The following is a 13,876-nucleotide window of genomic DNA, read 5'->3' as shown; positions in this document are numbered from 1 at the left end:
TTGTGGCCTGCATACTACAAAGGAAAGTTACTCTGCATCACTATGCAAATATCACTCTTACAATAGCACTGGGCCAATCACAGGCATCCATCCCACCACTCAAGCTCTAGCAGAGTCTAACATTAGGATACAGCCCAAACTCTAAACGCGCTGCTATAAAAATACCTAAAACCAGAACACCGTTATACGTCACTGTTATGCTGCAGTGGGCAATGTATAGCACTTCCAGTTTCACGGCTGGTGGTCTTAACTCTCCGAATCAAATGATTACAATTAACAATAAAACCCTCTCCACTCCAGGGGAGGAACGTTCTTAAGCCATGTGACAAAGGCACACTGTTGTAAGAGAAACCTCCACACAAAATCAAGGTGAACCCTTGTCTTGCACAACATAAAGATGATTTGCACAGACCAAAGAAACAGAAAAAGAAGGACCACTCTCTAATAGGAGGGTACTGTGATGAGTCTGGGTTAGCTTACACCACCCAGTCGAGAATCAGAAACACAGGAACATAGCAGCAGGACATCAAAATCAACTCTCTTCAAGATGGCCTGCTGTTTTGTGCTACCCGTTCCAGAATAGCTGCAGAACTGGAATGTTATACTCTTTGTATAAAAGCTTTCACTTACTTTTTGGACTAACCCGGATCTCTTATGATGCAGAGAAATTGAATATCTTTCTTTTCTTCTTAAGCATTCACATAAAATAAACTTCAATCTCATACTCTCAAACAAATGTTCCTGCAGGTTCTGTTTAGGTCCTCTGGCACCAAATTATTTCAGAAGTTTGAAATCGCAGATGGATGTAAAAGCTCTCTAGTAGCATCAGATCTTGGATAATTTTATGCTTAAACCAACACACAGGTCTAGCAGGAATTTGCCCGCTGGAATAGCCTGATCCATTCTAAAATCACACACATGTACGCACATACACACGTCATTTGAGAATGACTTGAAGGCACACAAAGCAACCCGGAGAGCAAGTTGATATCAACAAAACATCTTGATGGACGCCATGGCCTGCAATTTCATTGTTGTGGTGCTCCTTCAGGAGGTCACCACAGAAGCAGTTTCTATTGAATAGTGGATAATTATCAGTTAAACATCTTTGAATGTAACTTCAGGTTAAGACTGCATCACATATCCTCTACTGTCAGCCTGTACAAAAATAAATTAGACTGCATATCTCAAAAAGAGAGATATGCCTGTGTATCAGTAATTTGATGCCCCAAGAAATTTCTCAAAGTCAGTAGTCTTCCAAATATTTAATGCCAAGCCGCGCCTAAACAAAATAAAGGACTACCCCATCAGTCAGGAAATGACAGCTAATACTTTCCCACACGTTAACATTAAAAAAAATTACATTGTGAACAAAAAGATATTGCAATGGAACTTTGGGTCATTTCGTTTAACAAATGTAGAAAAAAATAATATTTTACTTGGGCTTTTTAATTTTGTTTCACTGGGGAAGCTGTTGGGGCTGCCTTTTCTAAAAAAAAAAAAACACAAATGGCTACGGTAAAAAAACATTTTTAGGTCACAAAAAGCACACAATGCCATATTAGACCATGACTTGGCTCTTAACCTCATGCGCGCTAGCGTTATTCCGCTCGCACGCTGAGATTTGCGAAAACGCACTTTACATGACGAGCTGGGCTCGTCATCAGCGTGCGAGGAGGCTACGCCATGACGAGCCCAGCTCGTCATCAGCCTGGAAGGGGTCAAAAAACCTGCTTTATGTGTGGAGGTGCTCCTTGTGAAATGACAGAAAAATTTGCCAACAACTGATACTGGGCACAGCCATCGTCCCACGCTGTATGCTGTAGTGGGTGGGAGAAAAATATGAATGATAAAATAATAAATAAATGCATTAAGAAGGCTGCTGAAAGGCCTTCTCTATCACTGGGTTCCACAAATTAATTTCTTTTCGCAAGATCAAAAAGTTATTGTCCAACGCCACATAGGTGCCTAAAGATCGAGGAGGCTTTTGGTTGGCAGGAGGAGTGGCCAGAAGAGTGGAGCTGTGGAAGGGAGGGAGGGGGGTGGGAAGAAGTGTGTCTGTTGAGAGGGGGAAATTCAAGGGGAAAAGTGACAACAAGCACTTGAAGTCAACAGGCCTGGTATTTGCTGCTAACTGGTGGCTGTGTCCATTTTTGTGTATAGATTTTGTAAAACTACACAAATGGTTTTCCTAATGAATGTAAGTGCCCATTGTGCAAGAGAAGAATGTTGTTAGTTACAGAGAGGTAAGCCAAAAGGTTGTAGTGGGCTGACCCTGTGCCTCATGCTGTATGCTGGTGTGGGTGGAGCAACAAATGTAAATGACACACTGACAAACCCATGGATAATGAGAGCTGGCCAAAAGCCACTACAAGTAAATCAAAGGCGTCATTTTATTACAATCAAAAGGTCTTAGCTATAGTCCGATCTAAAACAAAGTTTTCTACCTTTATGTTTTTTGACACAATTTCACTTTGTGCCACTGCATGGCTTGTTTTTTTCTGGACAGCAGTTGTGGATGAGTTGTACACTCAATACGGAGTTGGTTGTAACCATTGCCCACTTGGGCGATATTCGTGAAGTCTACTAGGGACCTCTCTGATAGATGGACTTAACTATGAGCAAATAGCTAAATGCTTCTATCAGAGAGGTACACGGGAGGGCTGCTTTAACACAAAGTACAGAGGTGGCAGTCTCCTGCCTCCCATTAGTACTTTATGGCCTGCCCTAGCACCTCATGACCGGTCGACAATGAATGGCATGCCAGATTCCACATACTGCGAGCATTCACACCCCCTGCAGTATTCCTCTCTCTCGTGTTCCTTCCTTCCTAGCTGACAGTCAAACATCTGAGACCTGCCGCTGTCAACACACGGTTATTCAGATGAGTTAAATTATAGCATGGTGGGAATATCAGTCCAAACAAAAGTCTACTTCCACCGCTCTTTTCCTCGCAAAGGGACCATTTCTCATGACTTAAACTGGACTACATGGAAGAGCAAAACACTATATGCATAATCAGTATAAGAGTGCTGGTGCGCCTGGGAGTGGGTGAGCACCAAAAATAAATGGGGGACGGAGGGGGAGTGTTCTGGTACACAAAAACGCTATAAAAATAGAGGTAACTGTACTGTTTACAAGAAGACAAAAAAGCTATCCAGGCCTCCCCCTTCTAGAACAAAGGCATGACCGGTCACTAAATCTCAAGAGTAAGCGGGCAAAAAAAAAGTTTAACCTAAAAATCTTTCTTTGTTGCCTGTATTTCATATCGTATAAATGTCCACGCCATTTGTTAAAACCACATTTAAACGTAATAAGGTTGTGTGAAGTCTGAAAGTTGCTGCAGGGAGGTCCAACATCAGCAGCCCAGACTCAGACTCAACCCCATACCTAAAATTATCAGTCGCTGTAAGAGTTCAAAAACAATACGCCAGGGGGCGGAACCAATGAATTTCCACACAAGTTTAATTTAAAACTTTCTAAGAAGTACTGCGCCTCCTAACACAATCGTTTAAGGTCCATGCTTGCATCCCCATTTCCATAAGCATCTAACGTTACACGACATATTTTCAAGTTGTGGTTTTCAGACCCTCAGGCCTCAGACAGAAAAACAAAAAAAGTAGATGTCCTTCTCCGATAACAAACAATAAAAAAAAATATGCAAACTTTTTTTTTTATGTGGAGCCACTTGATAGGTGGTGGTCGAGATCTCTGAAATCTAGACACAAAGGTCAGACGGGAAGTCTGGAGAGAAAATGAACTCCGAACACGGGGTGAAACCGGAGTCAGCCCCGAGGGGCATGGAGAGGTTGCAAAGTCAGCAGGACTCAAGCGGAGTGATACATTACCATTCAATTTAAACAACTAGCAAGCATTGCAAAGCCAGTCAATCTGGGATTAACGTGCAAAGGCATACAGAAGAGGGACTGCGAGGGCTACAGTTGTAAAGTAGGCCCACGTGTAGTTAAAAGCCAGAACTGGAATGGAACCATACACTCCAACAGCCAATACCTCATTAGGCTGACCCAAGACATGAGTGACAAACTCTCAAGCCAATGGCTGTAAGAAGCTGGCTGACAAAAGCCAATGGTGGAAAGGGGTGGATCCATAACACATTCTATGAATATATTATGCAACGTGTCTGTTGAAACCTGCGCTATCAAAACCTAATCATAAAAACAGTCATTGGATATTAGGAAAGCTTCTTCACGCCTTGCAACAATTATGGCTGTTTTTTTAAAATTTATATCAGGGTAACACTGTTCTTTTAAATACCAAATAAAGTTGCTATTTAAAAAAAAATATTGAGTTTGATCTGTCCTAGTTAGTCTCATTATGGGTAATAACAATGGGGCAGAGCTAACCTAGAATTCAGAAGACCATCTACAGGTTATCGCAAAAAGGTAAAAATTCACTTTACCTAGAGAAAATCCGATTGGCACAGATTTTAGTGTGCACAACGGGATAACAAATACGACCAATCTTTGACTTTTAAGGAAATGGGGCAGAAAAGAAAAGATGTGCACAGTGCCGACATCTAAAAAGAAGGGTGTGTTATTGGAAGATACATGGTCCCACATCAAAGTGTTCACTTACTTCAGGTAAACCCTTCTGGGAGCGTTTTCAAAGTAATTCAACATTGATGACGACAGTAAACACGAGAAACGATTCCAAGTAGTGCCATTGCTCTTGTTCCTATAATGTCCTACGTTAAATACATGGACTTTAAGATGTTCTTCAGCAGCAGGGTACAGAGAGAGATTACACTGTTCAGTACATCAGCATTCAGAGCCGTATGGAACAGGACATTCTCAGCCACTGAAACACAACAAATAGAAATAGAAACAGAAATGAAAAAGCTAGCCATAAAGGGCTGAGAAAGAAGACGAACAGGTATTCCCATGTCAGGCCGTCATGTATTTTTCTAGACAAAAATATTACAGGACTTCGCTGCTGCAAAAACCTACCTCTGCCACGTTCCTTCTCCTTACTGCTAGTAAGGAGGGCTCAGACACAGGACATAACATTAGGACTTTCAGCACACCCAACAGCCCAGTTATTTTAAAGGAGGTACCCAAAGTAGGAGCAAAAAAAAAATCAGCATCCCTCATAAATAACAGAGGCAGGCTTGTTTTCACAAACATCCATTTCTTTCTAGACATAATAAAGAGCTTTGAATTTGCTTATTCATTAATTAAGCAGACATCCGGGCCTAAACTATCCAGCCCTAACAAAGAGGATCAGGAGGGAGGCAATTTTCTTTAAAAAATGATAACAAAATCAAGAAAAAGTTTATAGGACTGCAGAGAGTAGCCCGCCATCAGAAATGTGGGACTTTGCTAGTAAAGTGCCTTGTGAGCATTCGCTGGGCCTCCAAATGTGCTCTTTTCCTGGCTGACAGCCAAAGTAGAAAATGTATGCTCCACCTGGGCAGGTGTCATGTGATATACTGGCCCCCTTTAAAAAAAAAAAAAAGAAAAGTGATATTGCTTTGTTTGTGCAAACGTAATACAGGCAATGCAGAGCGGTAAAATGCTTCCTCTGGGCACAGGTCATTATGGGTGACATACTTTAGAAGAGACAGGGGTTGTGCTGGAGATTCCCAAGGGTGCAGTGGCGGCTCCTTCGCTATAGCGGAGGAGCGTCGCCCCACTGCTTTCAAGCAGTGCTAGAAGCAAAAACATAAAATTATAACTTTCAGGAGCAGGGCAGGGCAGGAGTGGTTTTCCCACTCTTAAGTGTGCAGTGACTGTTTGGTCGGCCCGCTCAGGCAGCACAAATCAGTCATGCGCACTTACCCACTTCAACATGCAGGCTGAATTACAGCCTGCAGGGAGAACATGTTCACCCCTCCACCCCCGTGTCACAGCGCTCAGACAAATCACAAGGCTGCATTGTAGCGCTGTGATTGGCTTAGGGGAGGGAGCCTGCCTGCTTCCTGTTCCTGAAGTCGGAGCAGGAGAGGAGACGTGAAACCCAGTGGCGGCCTGGTATGGGATTTTAATTGTGCTCTCTTCCGCAATCACGACCCTCGCAACCCCCACGTGTCAGCCCCCCCCCCACCCACAGATATGCAGGCCACAACTGGCCTCAGTTTCCTTATAAGGTGTTCAGGGTTCAACAGGAGCAAAGGTGGACACTGTATGTAGAGATACAGTGTCCAAGTGAAAGGCCGCCAGCCGTAAAATCTGTTGGGGGTGCTGCAGCATTACGCACTCTATCCTGTAAACCCCATCGCAGACCCAATTTGAGGGGTAAATGGTGCCAAGCCTCAATATGAAATTATGGGCTGCTGTGTTTTTTTGTGTTTTCTGCCAAGTGCCCATCTTGCTTTGGCAAAACTCGAAGTGCAAGCCTATCCCTCAGCTTTGCAAACCTTTTAGGTAATCTTTGACGGATTGGTACTTGAACAATGGCAAGCCAGCACCCAAGACCTCACAATACAATACATCTGTAGGAGGGTGCAGGTTTCCGGATGTGACGAAAGACTGCACGTTACTAAGCTGTTTAACAAATTGATTGGCTGGTTGGGAATGGACGAGACAGTCAAACTCTTCTTAGTACAGTCCTTAACTGCTGGGATTGGCCTGCTCTGGAATCTGAGCCTAAAGCCAGGGGGGGTCACTGGAATTATGTGATACTGCTGCGACTGTGTTTCTGGATAATTATCCATTTGCTACATAATCTGATGCACAATCTACGGATTATAACAAAAAAATATTGTTTCTCACTCAAATGAACCAAAAGTTACTAAAAACTTGGAGATGCGTATTGCAGCACAGTGGAAAACCCTTCACAAAGGTTGACTGATCACATTTCGGTTGCTCATTGATGTATTTGGGTGTGAAATAGGTACTAATTAGGTGAAACCTTTATCAAGACAGTGTTCACATGTGTACAAATGACAAAATAATTAAGTAATACTATAGAAAATGTGCTGTATTACGATAAATAATTTGGCTTTCATTGGCACATAATTTAGTCAACCGTGCCGCATAATTCTAGTGGCCCTGAATATAGTTAATTTCAAACACTGTCCATCAGAAGAGCGGTGCCAGAGGGATCAAAGCGGAGGGAGTGATGGGGTGCCAGCCCTGGTAAACACATGTGATAATAACTCTCAGATCTTCCATGGCGAACCTTCTTAAGCCTCCCACCTTCAGATACAAAACCAAAGGAGGGAAGAATCTTCCAGTCTTAGGACGTAAAGCATGGAATCTGAGGCCCGCACATCTAAGGGCGACAGAATCTATTCAGAAAATCAATGAAAACCTGGATATTCGGGATCACGGATGCATTCTGCTCCCCACTTGTAAAAACAGAATAATTTCTGGTACCTACTCATTCACCTTTGCCTCTTCCGCATAGCGCCAGGAGGCTCCCTCCGGAGCAACAGCTGCGCTTTACAAATAATAAAAAATCCCTAGTTATGGAGTCAGCCAATAAAGCCTCCGATTGGCCCCTGAACACCCTTCCCTTAGTAATACATGACATAATACTCACAATGCCCGCTGTATTTAATGTCATATACTTTAACAGCCTTGTGTGCCACAGCCAATAAGAAGAGTTGGATTTTACTGGAGTTCGAGTTACGGCTTCTATTCCCACATGGGTTCTTTTAAGGTTTATGGCACTGCATTCACAATACACACAGGCGCGCGCGCGCGCACACACGCGTGCACACAGAAAACACGCACTCACAATGATCAGGCAGATATAAAGGAAGGATTCACACCAGTCAGTGATCTTTCACCCAACGCTCCTCTCCAACAGTGCACTACAAAGTGAGCAGTTATTTACTAGACCAACTGGAAAGCTCTTTGAGGCCTCAAAAAGTTTCAGGAAAGCGCTATAGAAAAGATACAGTGCCGAAAAATACCGCACTGAAAACCTGTCGACTTAAGAGCGGACTGGCCTGTGCCAGAACATCTACAGTTAATTCATAACGCCATAAACGTGAAGTTGATGTATTTAAATGTCTATTTTACAGGAGCACGACAAGAAGGGGTCTATTTTAACTGTAGGGGAAAACTACCCAACCAACATCCTGACAGTTTACCAGTAAAAATAAACACCCAGCCAATATAGTCAGCAAGTATATTTAACGAGCAAAATGTGTGGTGGCCGACTGCACCGCAAGCCATGATTTCTTGGAAAGCCCAGGCATTACATGGAAGTTGTAACTTTCCATCTAGACAACAAATCTGAGCAAATGATATTTCGGGAAAAAACTGTGCAGTTAGAAATACAGGAGGCAGGCGGGATTCACGGCACGTTTTTAACAGCGCGGGATGCGTAGAGCACACATTTCTACTTTTATTTGTGTAATGCACCAAACCCCATCAAGCTCGTTCATGGAGTTTGAAAATGCAATCTTAAATGACAAGTACAACCACACCTACATGAGGATCTAGTTGTAAATATTTGTATATATTTTGTATTTCTATAGTTATGTTTATGGCTTGTGGAAACAAAGATCTATATGTACCAAACATTAGCGCGAAAGCCCACGCAATGCAAAGAGATAACACACGACAGAGTGGAGCAAGAGAGCGTCAACCGACTTTTGTGCGCAAAATGAATTCTGTGCCAAGACTACGTGACAACAGATGTGGGCACTTTGCTGACCAGCATTACGTGGCGCAAATCCTCTAATAATCGATCCAAAATGGACTAATGGTGGCAGGAAAAAAACAGAAATACCACCAGGATTCAAATCGTAGACAGCTCAAGTAAGGACATACGAGGTAGCATGACTGGGCTTTGCCTGGAATCCTAGAGCTGAATGAAAGGAGGTGCAAACAATGTGCAAAAAGTAAATCACTTATTTCCACGCAATATACATGTAATTTGAAAGGCACCAACATCATTTACCACTGGCGTCGACTCCGTGCAAAAATGTGTGAACTGGAGGGCCTGTCTAGAGTCCAAAATTTTACACGCTCGTCTCTGCGCAGGGGCATAAACACCACATTATGCTTAGGCTTGCACAAACAAGGCATGTTGTCAGTAACTTCACTGTTGTCAATGCTGTGCTATGCAATGCCCCTGCATTGCGCTGGGCCCAAGATTGACAACTCTTACATCTTCAACGAACTGCCCAATGCACAAGACATCATCCCTACAGGGACACAGAGGTACTCATGTTTGGCAACTAGCTAGACTTGATCTAGTGTCCTTTCCGTTATTACCTTGGCCAGGGAGAATGGTACAAAGAGGGTGGTCCAGCCCGAACTGCCAAGTTATGGAGAATGGTAGCAAAATTGCCCAGAAAGTTGAATGAATTGTGCAAGCCAAGTGCTAACAATGGAGACACCGCTGTGGTCAGCCCAAGGCTTCCACGTGGGCCACAGGCGGATCCACCAGCTGGAAGTCATTCTCATCCACTAATAACCTGGCCTGGATTTGAACCAGTGACCTCCAGATGAAACGCTCTCCAACCATACGCCAAGATGCTTAGTAACTAGCACCTGCCGACTTTTGGACATCTCCCCCAGTGTTTCTTCCTCTGAAGTTTTTCACAAAGTGTGGGCTTAGGATCATTGGGGTTCAAAAGCTGCTTGGTGTTTCTGATGTATGGGGAGCACCTTCCTACCCTGGTCGGTCCTGGAGGGATTAACATTAATGAACAGGAACAGTATTTCAAAGGGAGATTGTTCCGTCACACTGGCAACGCTGAACTTTCAAGCTGTGGCACAGCACAGGTTAAAAAAATACCTGTGACAAGGAGACAAACACACCAACCATGTTTAGACTGACAGGCTCTGGCTGAAGCTATCCACCAGACAGTTTAGTTGGTCTGAACACGCCTCAACAGCGGAGCAGCTCTTAGGGAGGTCCTGGTGAAACAGTACAGCTCCAGCAAGAGGCTGAGCAGCATGTCGAAAAGCTAAGAAAGGAAACGCTGTGATTAAGCAGCCGCATATTATTTTTTCTAATTCACTGATCCGTGATTGATTGGTTAATAAAGAAAAGATTGCAAAAGCACTTTTTGGGCACATTGACTGGTAGAACTTTGCTGTCCGGCCCCCAGAAACAAAACACATTTATTAAAATAAAAACATAAAAACCTCAGCGTGGGGGTGAAATAACGGAGATCATGTGAATGGGGTGGTGGGGGAGAGAGGTGGCAGAAAAGCAACAGGGATAGGACTGGTGGGAAGAGAAACCTAGCACTCAAGCAAGAAATGAATGCAGGTGGGGATGACATATGGGCAAGAGCAACAGGGGTGGGGAAAAGCAAAGAGTCGAGAGAGATGAAAGGGTAAGAAATACACCAAGTAGACAGCTAGGAACACATGCACTCTGGTGGAGTGATTAAGCAAAAAAAAAAAAAAAAAAAAAAAGGTAGTTCATGAAAAGTAAGTAGTGGAAGCCTAGAAGTAAAAGAGGTCATGCTCCAAGGTAAGGACAAATACAAGAAGAGTAAGGAAAGCACACTTAAGCGAACAAATAAAAAGAAATCAAATATGAGTGATAATAAAGACAGCCGACGCTAAGCAATGGTCGGGCACTAAGCAACTTTAAGTTGACAAAAGGCGAGTCACAAACAGGGAGCATCCCTGGCTGGCAGGCGAGATCTGCTAGTACCTTTGCCAAAACAAAAACACAGTTTCTCTCACCATACTGTTATTTTTTTTTTCAACCAATTTGACTCACATCTTTTCTATGTAATATTCCACTTCTTTTTTTCATTTTAATGGACAAGTTCAATTATGCAGCACTCTTTACAATCACATTAAAGCGCATTGCAAGCAACACTGAACACCGACTGGGTTTACTCTGAGACAGCACGGCAAGCGAAGTGGGAAAGACAGATTCTTATACACAAGGGATTGTTTGGAAAGAAAGCCAGTGGCTTCCCAATTCCTATGAACTGCTGATCTCCCTTGCTTTGAGGATTTAGTGAGCGTGATTTTTGATATGGCTTGCCTTACACTGGTATGAAAGCAGTTAATGTAATGATGACACAGTGGGTGTTGGATGCCCCCAGTGCCCGCAAGTATGAACAGGTAGGCCCATAACCTTCAATATTTAGCCCTAAACAGATTAAATGACAGTTCGAAAACCTAGACGGATTAAAATTAGAGTATGCCTGAAAAAAAGAAGTCAGACATGAATAAGTACTTCATTAAAACTGATGAAAAGGGTATCTTAATTATTGTAGCCATCCTAAACATTGAACTATATTAGTGCAAATTAAACTGGCTGTCTTTTATAGCGTTGCAGACCGCATGCACAAAGTGTAAAACACGTATTTTGAACCAACAATGCTGCCTTTGGGTCTTACTATTTAAACAAAAAAAAAAAACTGGAGACAATCCTTTCTACCAACCATGGGACTCTTGCAGACAGCTTTTTTAAATCCAAAGGTGGACCACTTTACCTCTGAAGAACATTTTGATTTATGTGGGCACTTTACAACCATGGAACATAGACGGGTGGGGGGCTAGTGGGTCAAGGATAAGGCCGGCTTGATGATTGACACTGCTACGTGCTCACTATCCAGAACACTTGATGGAGTGGGTTTCGTTGTCAGTCCTTTCAAATTCTAAACAAACACAAGATGATGGACGGAGTGTGGAAACTTTTCAACCACTCATCCTCAGTCAAGAGATCTGGGTTTAATCCGTCGTTTTTTGGCTCCATATGCCAGCCCAGTTTGGACCCAGCCATATGCAAATCAGTCTTGACCCTGCTCTCATGGGAACAGCCCAGCTCGAACTGTCAGGCCAGGTCCTCCCTGGACTGGAAACAAGCATCCTAGGACCGGTTTTGGGGTATCACCCCTCATCAGCCAGGCTAGCTTGAATCCGGTAACACAGCGAGCAGGGTCAAGACTGATTTGCATATGGCTCGGTCGAAACTGAAAGGGGATAGTGAGCAAAACAAAGGATAAAGGCCCATTCAGCATTCTGTTCATCAATTGTTCTTTTTGCATTCGCTTGCAAATTCTAAATCAAGAGAGAAATCAAATTAGAAATAAATCTATAGTGCTGAGCCTGGGGTATTGTGTGATCCTCTCCCAAAATGATTGTCTGTGGCTCAATAGTCTTTCCTCTTAGAGGGGGTATTTTTCATGCGCCTGCTTAATCTTTCACGGGATGATCAGCCACAGATACTCAGCTTATGAAAGCAGTGCCATAATTGTGGTAACAGCCCATCACTGAGGGAAGTTAACCTTAACACATCATTGCCTAGCAAAACTGGGTTTGGATCCTGTACGCTTTGCATTGTAGGTTCATATCCAACCATTCACTTGCGCACAATAGCTGTGATGCAATAGATTCAACAATCTATCAAAAAATACAATAAAAATGTATTAAATTCTGTCATCATGTCTCTGATGTGCACCGCTGCTCCTACTTGCTGCTGGTCTTAGGTTTTCGTTTTTCTTTGAGCTCGCTTTTTACCTAAAATCAATACATTTGGTTATCAAAAAAAAAAAAAATTTATTAAAGTCATCAGCTGTGGTCCCGAATGCCTGAAATCGAAAAGTACCAATAAAATTCTCGTATATTGGCTGATGCCACCGGAAAAGGGCATCTCAGGTCACTTGACGAACCTGGAAACGTAACAAACATTTGCCAAATCCTCATCTTTTTACCATTTATTCCTGGTTATCAACCCTACTGTCCAACTTAACGTTAAAAGCGCACCACGCTTTCTGGTTGTTCTGCATCTTTCCCTATGCAGGCACCTGAAGAACAACGGATCTTTTGCCGAGCACTGTCTTACTTAAGTCAAAATGCTTTGTAATTAACTTTATAAATCCCAGAGGATACACGTTAAGATATCAAAAAAGTATATGACAAGCAAAAAAACACACCTTTTTTCTGAATGCCACTTAAGTTAGTGACTTCTTTTTGTTTAACTAAGAAATGTGTTTCCCTATATTTATTTTTCTTAATGGTGGAGATGCCTTTAAGCACTTTCCTTTAATTCGTCCTATGTCTTACTAAAAACATATCATCACAAGTCCTCATTTTTGTGGTGGGCTATTTTCACGAGGGTTTTGCCCCATTTTTTGCGATCGCTTCCAAACTCAAAGCTGCTCGGCTTGCTGATGGAAGATCTTGCCGTGCAGAAAGCTACTGTGGGCATTACTGAAAGACACCCAGGTCATATTAATCATCTTCTGATCCTGTTTCAGAGCTAGGAAGGAAGCCAACGTGTGGCAAACTCCACCTGCTGAAACACTGCTGCAAAGAACGCTGATGAGAGTCAAGATATTGTAAAGCTTGGACCGGATCCGCTGCTACACCTTGTTCAAGCACATGGCTGAATGTTAACTTGCAGCATTTCGTTCTTACCACACCCCCACTGTGAGAGAAAATCTCCATTTCTGTGTTGTCAATTGAAAAACCCACTTTCCACTCTCTAAGCTATTTTAGTTCAATGGCAACAGTATAATAGTTCATAGGTACATGCTAACCATCTCAAACTTTTTCCAGTTTTTGCAATAAAAGGTTTTGAGGAAAGGGCGTGGCGGTCAAGCTTAAAACATGTTGCTCAGTTGATCATCTGCCTGTTCCAATGCAGGTCACTGGATGTACGTGCAACTCTTATTTTTAAGCTGTTTGCTGGCATCTTTAAAAGCAATGTTTTCCTTAGCGCTACACAGTGAAGAGTGGTCGTTTAAGTGCTGCAAATAAATGACAAAATGTAAACTTCCTCCATTTATTTCCATCGGGCGGATTGGAAGGTGATCAGCCTTGCCAGGATTCAAACCTGCAGCCCCTGCAGGTCTTAGGGCCAACGTTCAAGTCACTGAGCTTTCCTGATGGCGAAACACTATGACAATATGGGGAAAAAAACACAAACAGAAAAAATCAAAATGGAATGTTGTTCTTATTATTGTGTTCCATTTCTCAAT

The 13,876-nt window shown here is 42.8% G+C and overlaps 1 protein-coding gene across 2 annotated transcripts in view; it reads right to left on the bottom strand.

Moving 5' to 3' along the window:
• The window catches only part of VGLL4 (vestigial like family member 4), a 331,581-nt gene that overhangs the window by 68,925 nt on the left and 248,780 nt on the right, over positions 1 to 13,876 (bottom strand). The window lies entirely within an intron of this gene.

Source organism: Lissotriton vulgaris, chromosome 9, assembly GCF_964263255.1.
Source record: "Lissotriton vulgaris chromosome 9, aLisVul1.2, whole genome shotgun sequence".
Lineage (NCBI taxonomy): Eukaryota > Metazoa > Chordata > Amphibia > Caudata > Salamandridae > Lissotriton > Lissotriton vulgaris.
This window is presented reverse-complemented; position numbering and strand designations above follow the sequence as displayed.